Raw genomic sequence first — 9,534 nt, 5'->3', positions numbered from 1 at the left:
AAAGTTTTGGCAATTTATACAGAAAATATTTTAGGTTTTTTGTCTTTTAATTTTTTGCATTTTCTTTTCTTTGAAAGCTTTTTTCAAAGGCAAACACACTGTGTGCTCTGCCCTGAGACTTTGTCTGTCAGGTGACGCTGAGATGAGACGTCTCTGTGTTTTTCATCATGTTGGTGAAACACTTCAACGTGTCGATCGCTCTCTTTACAGTCCATCCACTCGTTCAGGTCTTTGCTGTTGAAAGGGGAAGATTGTAGTTGATAGTTTTGCATTTTTGTTCAGTGTTTGACCTTTAACCTCAGATTATTCAGCCTTCACCTGAGCGCTGCTGTCAGGATTACACCTGTGCGCTGCTTCCCTCTGCTGGCTGCTGCAGCACACTGCAGCTGGTGAAACTGCTCAGAGCAACTCTTCCTCTGCAGCTTAACCCTTTAAAACCTGGATCAACACCATGTTTCCGGAACTGCACAGATACCTTTCACGGGTATTTAACCTTTGAACCCTGAGCAAACTGATTTCCTAATGAGTAAGCAGGTATTGACCAGGACGTGTCCCAGAAACTGCAAGAAAATAGTAGATGTGAAAAACTATTTGTATATTGAAAAAAATAAATAAATAAATATATATATATATATATATATATATATATATATATATATATATATGTTTAATAAAATTATGATATTAAAGCTTTATTTATTTTTTTGATTATTTTTATTTGACTTTTTTTGGGGTGGGGGTGGGGGGGTCATTTTATATAGTTTTTTATGTTTTCGCAAATTTTCAGTTAGTTTTCTTGTACATTTTACAAATGTCTTGCAAATTTCTGGGTCATTTCTCCTTAAGTTGCTCATCGCCTTTTCTCCATAGAAATCAAGCCAAATGTCCCAGGTTTCACAGGGTTAACATCACATACATAAGAGGAAGTTTCCACACAGGAAGGAGCTGCGAGTCATTTCTTAGAAACGTTCAGAGACTGAATAAACTCAGTCCTTACGTCCACAGCTCTTTTGTATGTTGTCAGTTTAATGCCAAAAAAATGTGATTTTTCTGTTAAATTTCAGTTAATCGACTGTTTATTTCCAGTTACTGTAAACTGTTTTTAGTATCATGCAAAAATGCGGGGTAAAAAACTTGTTTGCTAAATCAGAAAAACAGGAAGCAAGTTGCAAAAAGTACTCACCAAGAGACGTTTGTCCACCGCAGAGCTGCAGACTCTTACTCCACATTTCTTACCAAAAAAGAGCAAAGATAAAGAAACAATGATGAAAAATCCAAAAATCAAATTATAAAAAACAAAATTAAAACTCGCTCATGTATCACTTCCTGCATGAAGGCCTGAATCTGCATATTTGATAAAGTTAAATTAATATCACTCAGCTTCAGCTAAATGTGAGGTAATGATATTATTGGATGTCTTTCAGCTGAGATAATTAAGGTAAATCTTTGTTTCTGTTTTGTTTTTTTAACTTAAGTTTATATATGACAACAACAACAACAACAACAACAACAACAACAACAATAACGATAACGATAACGACAATAATAATAATAATAACAATAATAATAATAATAATAATAATAATAATAATATTAGTAGTAGTAGTAGTAGTAGTAGTTGTAGTATAAACAATCTTTTGTCATGTGCAGTAAACTGTCTTGGCTTGACTTGTCTTGGGTGAAAAGTGTTATACAAATGAAGTCACTGATTTGTTGATATCATTATTATTATGATTATCATCATCATCTTCATTGTAATTATTAGTATTTTTTGCTCGAATGAAAAGTCTTTACAAATAAAGTCTGACTGATTGAATATTTCAGTTGTCGTCTGTTTCTCAGACACTTATAATCAGAGCAGCGACGCTTCAGCTCGTCTCAAACTGCTGCTGTAACTCCTTTCAGCCACCAGATGTCTCTGTTTGGTGAGTTTCAGCCTCAAATCTGTGTGTTTTTTTTGGTTTGTTAATCCAACAGTTTGGTCTAATTTATGAGCCTCGTGTAAAACTGAGACCGAAAATATTTGAAAACTTTGATGTTGCACTTCAGCCTGCTTCTCCAAACTCAAGGTGCTGACCGAGATCAACTATAGGTCTCTGTGTGTGTGTGTGTGTGTGTGTGTGTGTGTATTTGAGCCTGGATGATTTTAAGTGCTTAAATATATTGTTATCTTCTTTTTTTCATGTAAAGATTAATGCATTTTAAATATGTGGGTAGATGTATAATATATGGACTTGGACGTTTTAAAGTGCTTAAATATATATTTATTTATATTTTGGCTCATAAATTTTACATTTAGTGGTGTGATGACGCCACATGGTGTGTGTGTAACACACACCCCCCAACAAAGTGTGTGTGTGTGAGATGGGGAGGGGTTATTTTGCTTTAGACGCCTGTTAACACACCAGCTGTTGCAAGGCGAGACCCTTGTTGCCGGGGCGATGTATAGACCCCTGATGGTCTTCTGTGTGTGTGTGTGTGTGTGTGCGTGTGTGTGGTATTTCTATAGGGACTGGGCGTGAAAGTCACACAATGAAAGTGGGCGTGGAAGAGTGTGTGTGTGTCGGGGGGGGGGTCTGTCCATCTGCATGAGTGTTTTTTGTTTGTTTTTCTAATTAAAGTTTTAAATCGTTTTCATTATTTCATTCAGACATTTTTTTATCACTGAAGTGAACCACAGCGAAAAAAACAAACAGAGGACATAAGACGTCATCTCACTGTTCGCCTGACCAACAATAAAAAGACCCACTGGACCAGATTCAACTCACAACCCGCGGGCCAAATCTGGCCCCTGACAGGCTGCCGGGAGGCCCCTCAAACATTTTCTAATTCTCCAAAAAATAAAGTGATTGAATCTGTGAATAGTTTTTGTCCTTTTAGTCTCCATCAAGTGTCAGAGACATAAAACAGCATCAACACAGAGCCAGAGGAGGATCCCCCACACCCCCGACAGAGGACACAGAGGACACAGCTGAGACACTGATGTCCAAAAATCCTAGAAATGTCCAAAATATGCTAAAACCCTTGAAATGTCCTAAAATCCCAGAAATGTCTTTAAATCCAAGAAATTTCCTAAAATGCCCTAAAATCCTAGCAATATGAGAAAATCCTAAAAATATTATAAAATCCAACAAATTTCCTAAACTCCAAGGAACGTTCTAAAATCCTAAAAAAAAAATAAAGTCCAAAAAATGTAAAATGTCCTAAAATGACACATAGGTTACATCCTAAAAATGTCCCAAATCCTAGAAATGTCCAAAGTCCTAGAAATATCCTTAAAATCATACAATGGTCCTAAAATTGTACAAAAGTATTAATATCATAGAAACGCCTTAAAGTCTTGAAATGTCCTAACATCCTTAAAGTCCACAAAATCCTGAAAATGTCCTAAAATTCTAGAAAGGTCATATAATCCTAATCCTAATATATATATATACAGTATATATATATATATATATATATATATATATATATATATATATATGTATATAATCCAAGAAACATCCTAAAATCCTAAAAAAAAAAATGTCCTAAAATCATAAATGTGCTGATATAATGGAAATGTCCTAGATTTCTAGAAATGGCCTAAAACCAAGAGATGCTCTGAAATCTTAGAAACATGTAACAGGGTCTCACCTGTCCCCTAACCTGTCCCCTCACCTGTCTCCTGTCCTGTCTCCTCTCCTGTCCCCTCACCTGTCTCCTGTCCTGTCCCCTCTCCTGTCCTCTCACCTGTCTCCTGTCCTGTCTCCTCTCCTGTCCCCTCTCCTGTCCCCTCTCCTGTCCCCTCCCCTGTCTCCTCTCCTGTCCCCTCCCCTGTCCCCTCACCTGCCCCCTCTCTCAGCAGCCGGGTCTCACCTGCAGGACGGCGGTGGGCGGAGTCAGGGCTCACCTGCTGTGAAAAGTCTCAGAGCTGAAAAAACAACAGAAAAACACCATCATGAACTGCAGATATGAGGTACTTTTACTGCATTTAATACAAGGTCAGTCTTTCTCCACCGTCTTCTTTCCCAGTTACCATGAGTGCACAGAGTACTGGGAGTACTGGGAGTACTGGGAGTGATCTCACACAGACGCAGTGAAACATACTTTACGTATATTAAAATAACACATTTTACTTTTATTATCAGCTGTTTTTTTTGATAATTATGTAAATAAAAGATCTTACCAGGTTTTTTCGGTTTCTTCCAGGTGTTGCTGATGTGTTTGTGTTCTGTGCTCCATCTACCTGCGGCCTCCACTTCCTGTCACCTGTGCCCCCCAAAAAACAAACCAGGAGAGCTAATGAGCGCCACCCAGTGTCCAGAATAAAACTGCAACAAACATCAACACAAAATATCATAACATAAACATAAACGGCTCCGACGCTTCAGTTTCTCTTTCATGCTTCATTTTTACAATAACAAATCAAGAATTTACAACAAGATTAACGCTTTGACACATGGGAATTAGCAAAAAAAAAAGAAAATAAATCAATAAATAATTAAAAAGACCCCAAAATTAGCAAGACTTTAGTAAAAAATATCCTATGCTAAATGTTTTTGCATCATTTCTGTCCAACCTGGTCATCACTGTTTTTTCCAAAAAAGAATTCAAACCTCTTCGAAAAAATAAAATTTAGTTTTAGAAGAACACAGAAAAGAAGAATGAGGTCTATCCAGGTTTCAAAGGGAATGAAAACGAAATGCATTAATATTAATAATTATCATTAAATCCTAATATATTACTAAAACACTCACAAAAAAAACATAATAATAATAATAATAATAATGATAATGATAATAATAATAATAATAATAATAATGATAATAATAATAATAATAATAATAATAATAATAATAATAATAATAATAATAATAATAATATAATAATAATGATAATAATGATAATAATAATAATAATAATAATAATAATGATGATAATAACAGACAGACAGATGAAAATAAGAGCGTGCAGCTCACAGTTTGGACTCACGAGGGCAGCGACGCTCCGAGGAAGCTGCTGTTTCTGCTGCACCTTTCAAAAGCCGTTTAACCCTTTGAAACCTGAGCTAAATGTTTTGGGTCAAAAAAAAGAAAAAGATGGCTAAAGGGCATCAATCCAGCTGGCAACAAAATTCTTCACAAATTTCAAGAAATGACCTGAAAAATGCTCTAAAAGAGGGATGGGAGGGGTAAATTATCAAAAAATGGGGAAAAATATCCAGAAAACAAGTATAAATTTAAATATTTCAAAATATAACAAAGGAAAATTTGTACATGTATATTTTCCTTTAATTTCTAGCACTTTCAGGGGCATTTTTTTATTATTATTTTTACTCTTCTTTTTGTTTTGTCTATTTTCAGGTAAGTTTGAACTAATTTCTTGCTTTTTTTTAGTTGCTTATTCCCCTCTCCCCATGTTTTTGAAAGACATGAAATAAAAATGTGTTCAACTTTCGAACGGTTTATTTGATTTTTGAAACCACTGCAGGTACTACTGCTACTAGATATTTCTTATGTATGCTGTAAATATGTCTTATTTTCTCACACACACACACACACACACACACACACACACACACACACACACACACACAACATATTCAGCATATTAGATATGTTTTGCATTTTTGTATCTTTTCAAATGTTAAGAATTACTGTATTTTACTGTGATTTTTAAATATTTTTACATAATTGTGACGTAGTTCTTGTTTCTGCTTCTATAATTCTCAATGCTTACGTGAGATCGACTGTAACGAATCACAGTTTCCCTCCAGGGATCCATAAAGTAGATCCTTCACTGCAGTAAGAGTACCACACAGTAAAAATACTCTGTTACAGTATTTTGCAGGTAAGTAAAAATCTTTGAGTGTAATCAGTAAAATCTGGTTAAAGTATTAAAAGTGACGGTAACACCATCAAGTCTCATCTCATAGAGACACTCAAGCTGCTTTATTCGAGGGCCAATATTTTAAAATCACAGAAGGCCAGGGGCCAATCACAGCGGCCCCACACATGTTCCGAGGAGCGGTGGTGTCTCCGAGTTCAGAACATTTCCAAGATTTCAGGATGTTTCTTGGATTTTAGGTAATTTATGGAATTTTGGACATCATCAGGATTTTTCAGGATTTTAGGACATCTTTAGGACGTTTCCAGGATTTTTGTATATTTTTCAGATTTTAGGACATTTGTAGTATTTTAGGACATCAGTGTCTCAGCTGTGTCCTCTGTCGGGGGTGTGGGGGATCCTCATCTGGCTCTTTTTTTGATCAACAAGCTCTATTTTGATGCTGTTTTATGTCTCTGACATCTAAGAGACTAAAGGACAAAAACTATTCACAGAGTCCATCACTTTATGTTTATTGTGAATTAGGAAATGCTTTGGGGGCCACCAGGGGCCCTATCAGGGGCCAGATTTGAAGATAACTTCAGTAGAGTATTCGGACTCTGCGTGAACGTCAAAGAGGATTTTTCAGCTGCGGTTTGTTGAGCTGGAGCTCAAACTGATCTCACGATCAATCAGCTGATGTTTTTTCCTTTAATTGATGATAATTGATGATAATTGATGATAACTGATGATAACTGATGATAACTGATGCACGGACAGAAGTTTCCTCCGACTCCGAATCACATTAAAGTTCTTTTCAGGTTAAAGTAGAAGCCGATAAACACCTGAGGATCCTGCTCTCTGATTGGCTGACAGCGGCGCTGCCTCAAACTCAAACTAGGTGAGCCTGCAGAGTGGCGGCTCCATGGTTCAAACTCCACACGCCGACGGCTGATTGGTCGTCACGCTCCGGAGGACAGCCAATCAGCACGGAGCTGAGGACTGTTACATGTTTTAATGAGCAGCAGGTCAGACTTCCTGTTTTCAGCCCGCGGCTGTGATCTGACGTCGAGTCAGGACTCATCTCTGGATGTGTGTCAGCGCTCGCAGCCAGCAGGCTCCCAACACCAAAAGTACTGTACTTTACTGCAGTATTTTCATCTGCTGCTACTTTAAACTTCCACTGCACTACACGTCGGAGGGAAACGCTGCTTTTTCCTGCAGCCTCGGCTGCTTTACCAGTTCAGACCAATGATACAAATCGACTGTTATTATCAGAGCTGGGCTGTAACTCAGTACTCAAGTACAAATTTGGGATACTTGAGTATTTTATTTTCATGTTACCATGTACTTTTACTTCACTACATTTCAGAGGGAAATATTATCTGACAGCTTTAGTTACTTTACTTTACTTTATTTTTATGAAAAAGAGATGATAAGGGTTTATAAAATATGATGTTTTTTTGTAAATTAAATTACCTAAAACTTTATACGAGCACAGCTGCAGTGATAAGTTGATTAATCAATCATTCTCTTGATTGACAGAAAACTGCTTTGGTAAAACATTCCAGTGAATATAATTTTTTGGTGTATTTATTATTAATTTTTAAAATATTTTTATTTTTTGGGTGTTTGTTTTATTATTATTTTTTTTTAATTCTGTTTAATTTTTTGATAGTTTTTTTTCAGAAAAAAGGAATAAAGTTTTGTGACGTATTCTTTATTTGAATTAAATTAATTCTGGGTTTGGGTTTTTTCTTTTTTTTTCTAATAATTTTGAGGTTTTAGGATTTTTTTTTCTTTTTTTAAATTATAGATATATATTTTTTTAGTGAATACTTTTCTTAAAGTACATTTTGATGCAAATACTTAAGTGTAATTTTAAGTGTATTTACGATTATTTCCTGTTTGCATTAGGAAAATTGTACAAAAAAAATACATAAAACTACACAAAATGTTTTTAAAGTTCGCTTCAGGTGGTTTTTGCCTTTGTTGGATTTTAGGGACGATTTTAGGATTTTAGGGCGTTTAAAGTATTTTGGGACATTTTAAGGATTTTAGGACATTTCTAGGATTTTAGGATGTTTAAAGCATTTTAGAACGTTTCTTGGATTTTTACAATTTTAGGACGTTTCGGATGTACGATCGTTGTCATTATTTCTAGAAATGGCGAACCGGCTTCAACAGGTCACAGAGGTCACAGAGGTCGCAGAGGTCACAGAGGTCACAGAGGTCACAGAGGTCGCAGAGGTCACAGAGTTCACAGAGGTCATCCCCTCTCGCTTCTCTGGGAAAAATTTAAAATCCTTCTTTAACACACAGAAGTTGTTTTTAAACGGCTGTTTCTAAAATATTTTCAGGATCTTCTTCTTGTATTTTCACTCCTGATACTTTTCATACGGTCCCTTAGAGGACAGTAAAATCAGCTGGAGCTCCCTGAGACGTGTCCTCATGTCAAAGACATGAAAGACATATGACCACCGATAAAACAGGACAGATACGGGACTAACCTGACCAGCAGCCTGTCCCCCCTCCGTCCTGCACAAATGGACCGCTCCGTGAGATCCGGTCCTCTGGTTTGGGATGAACCATGTCGGAGCCGCAGGGGGCCGCCTGCTGAGGTGAGACAGGTGAGGTGAGTCTTAAAGCTGCAGTGGACTGAGACTTAATGCTGACCAGAAAGACAACTGGGACAAGACGTGTTCAACCTGCTGGTTTTAATGGTCATTTTTTAAAAGAGTTTTTAGACATTTTTAGTTCTTTCATCAACAACAAAAAAACACCTGAATGATTTTGACTAAAGTTTGGATGTTTCTGATGGGGCTGCAAAGAGATTAAAAAATACATTAATTAATGAGTAATACACATACTTATACCAATACTAACACTAACAGCATCAATACTACTACTACTACTACTACTACTACTACTAATAATAATAATAATAATAATAATATTATTAGTAGTGGAGCTTTATGTTTTCAATATTAAAATATACCAAAGAGTATTTTAAAAGTTAAGGTTTTATGATAAAATTAGATAAAATCTTTCAAATAAACTATATGTCTTAGATCATTGTTGAATTTCTATGAATACAAATTACAATAAAAAAAATAAATAAATAAATAAAACACATGAAAAATACAAATACCCATCGGCAACTTATTCTTAAAAATAAAAACTTATTTAAAAAAAACAAAAATTAATGTTTTAAAAAAATAAAAATAAATTATAGAATAATTCAAATAAAATATCAGCGGCAACATTTTTTAACCTCTCTTTTTTCCTCTGTTGAATAACAAAAAATACGAATCAATAATACATTTTAAAATATAATATAGTAACAAAGTCACAGCGTAAAATTACCTGCTAAAGTAAAGTGTGAACTTTTTTAAAAAAGTTCAAAAGAAAGACTGAAAATATTTAAGAAACATTTCAGAGAAATTTCTGTCAGACATGAAGAGCAGCAACATGAGCAGCTCACCTGCAGCTCACCTGCAGCTCACCTGTACAGCAACACTGTCAGCGTGTGTCAGTAACACGTGTGTGTGTGTGTGTGTGTGTCTCAGTGTGTGTGTGTGTGTGTGTGTCAGTGTGTGTGTGTGTGTCAGTGTGTGTGTGTGTGTGTGTGTGTGTGTGTGTGTGTCAGTGTGTGTATGTGTCAGTGTGTGTTGTGTGTGTGTGTGTGTGTGTGTGTGTGTGTGTGTGTGTGTGTGTGTGTGTGTG

General features: G+C 35.8%; 1 long non-coding RNA gene across 1 annotated transcript; it reads right to left on the bottom strand.

Moving 5' to 3' along the window:
- Window positions 1-782: 782 nt before the first annotated feature.
- LOC148188153 (uncharacterized) lies at window positions 783-4,233 on the bottom strand. Its single transcript, XR_015778248.1, has 3 exons — window positions 4,169-4,233; window positions 3,859-3,913; window positions 783-1,231 (listed from the first exon to the last, which is right to left on the bottom strand). It is a non-coding gene; the product is annotated as an uncharacterized LOC148188153 (long non-coding RNA).
- Between the last annotated feature and the right edge of the window lie 5,301 nt (window positions 4,234-9,534).

Source organism: Plectropomus leopardus, chromosome 12 (assembly GCF_026936395.1).
Source record: "Plectropomus leopardus strain MGB_pleo_1.0 chromosome 12, ASM2693639v1, whole genome shotgun sequence".
NCBI lineage: Eukaryota > Metazoa > Chordata > Actinopteri > Perciformes > Serranidae > Plectropomus > Plectropomus leopardus.
The sequence above is the reverse complement of the archived record's forward strand: the minus strand, read 5'-3'. Positions and strand labels throughout refer to the sequence as shown.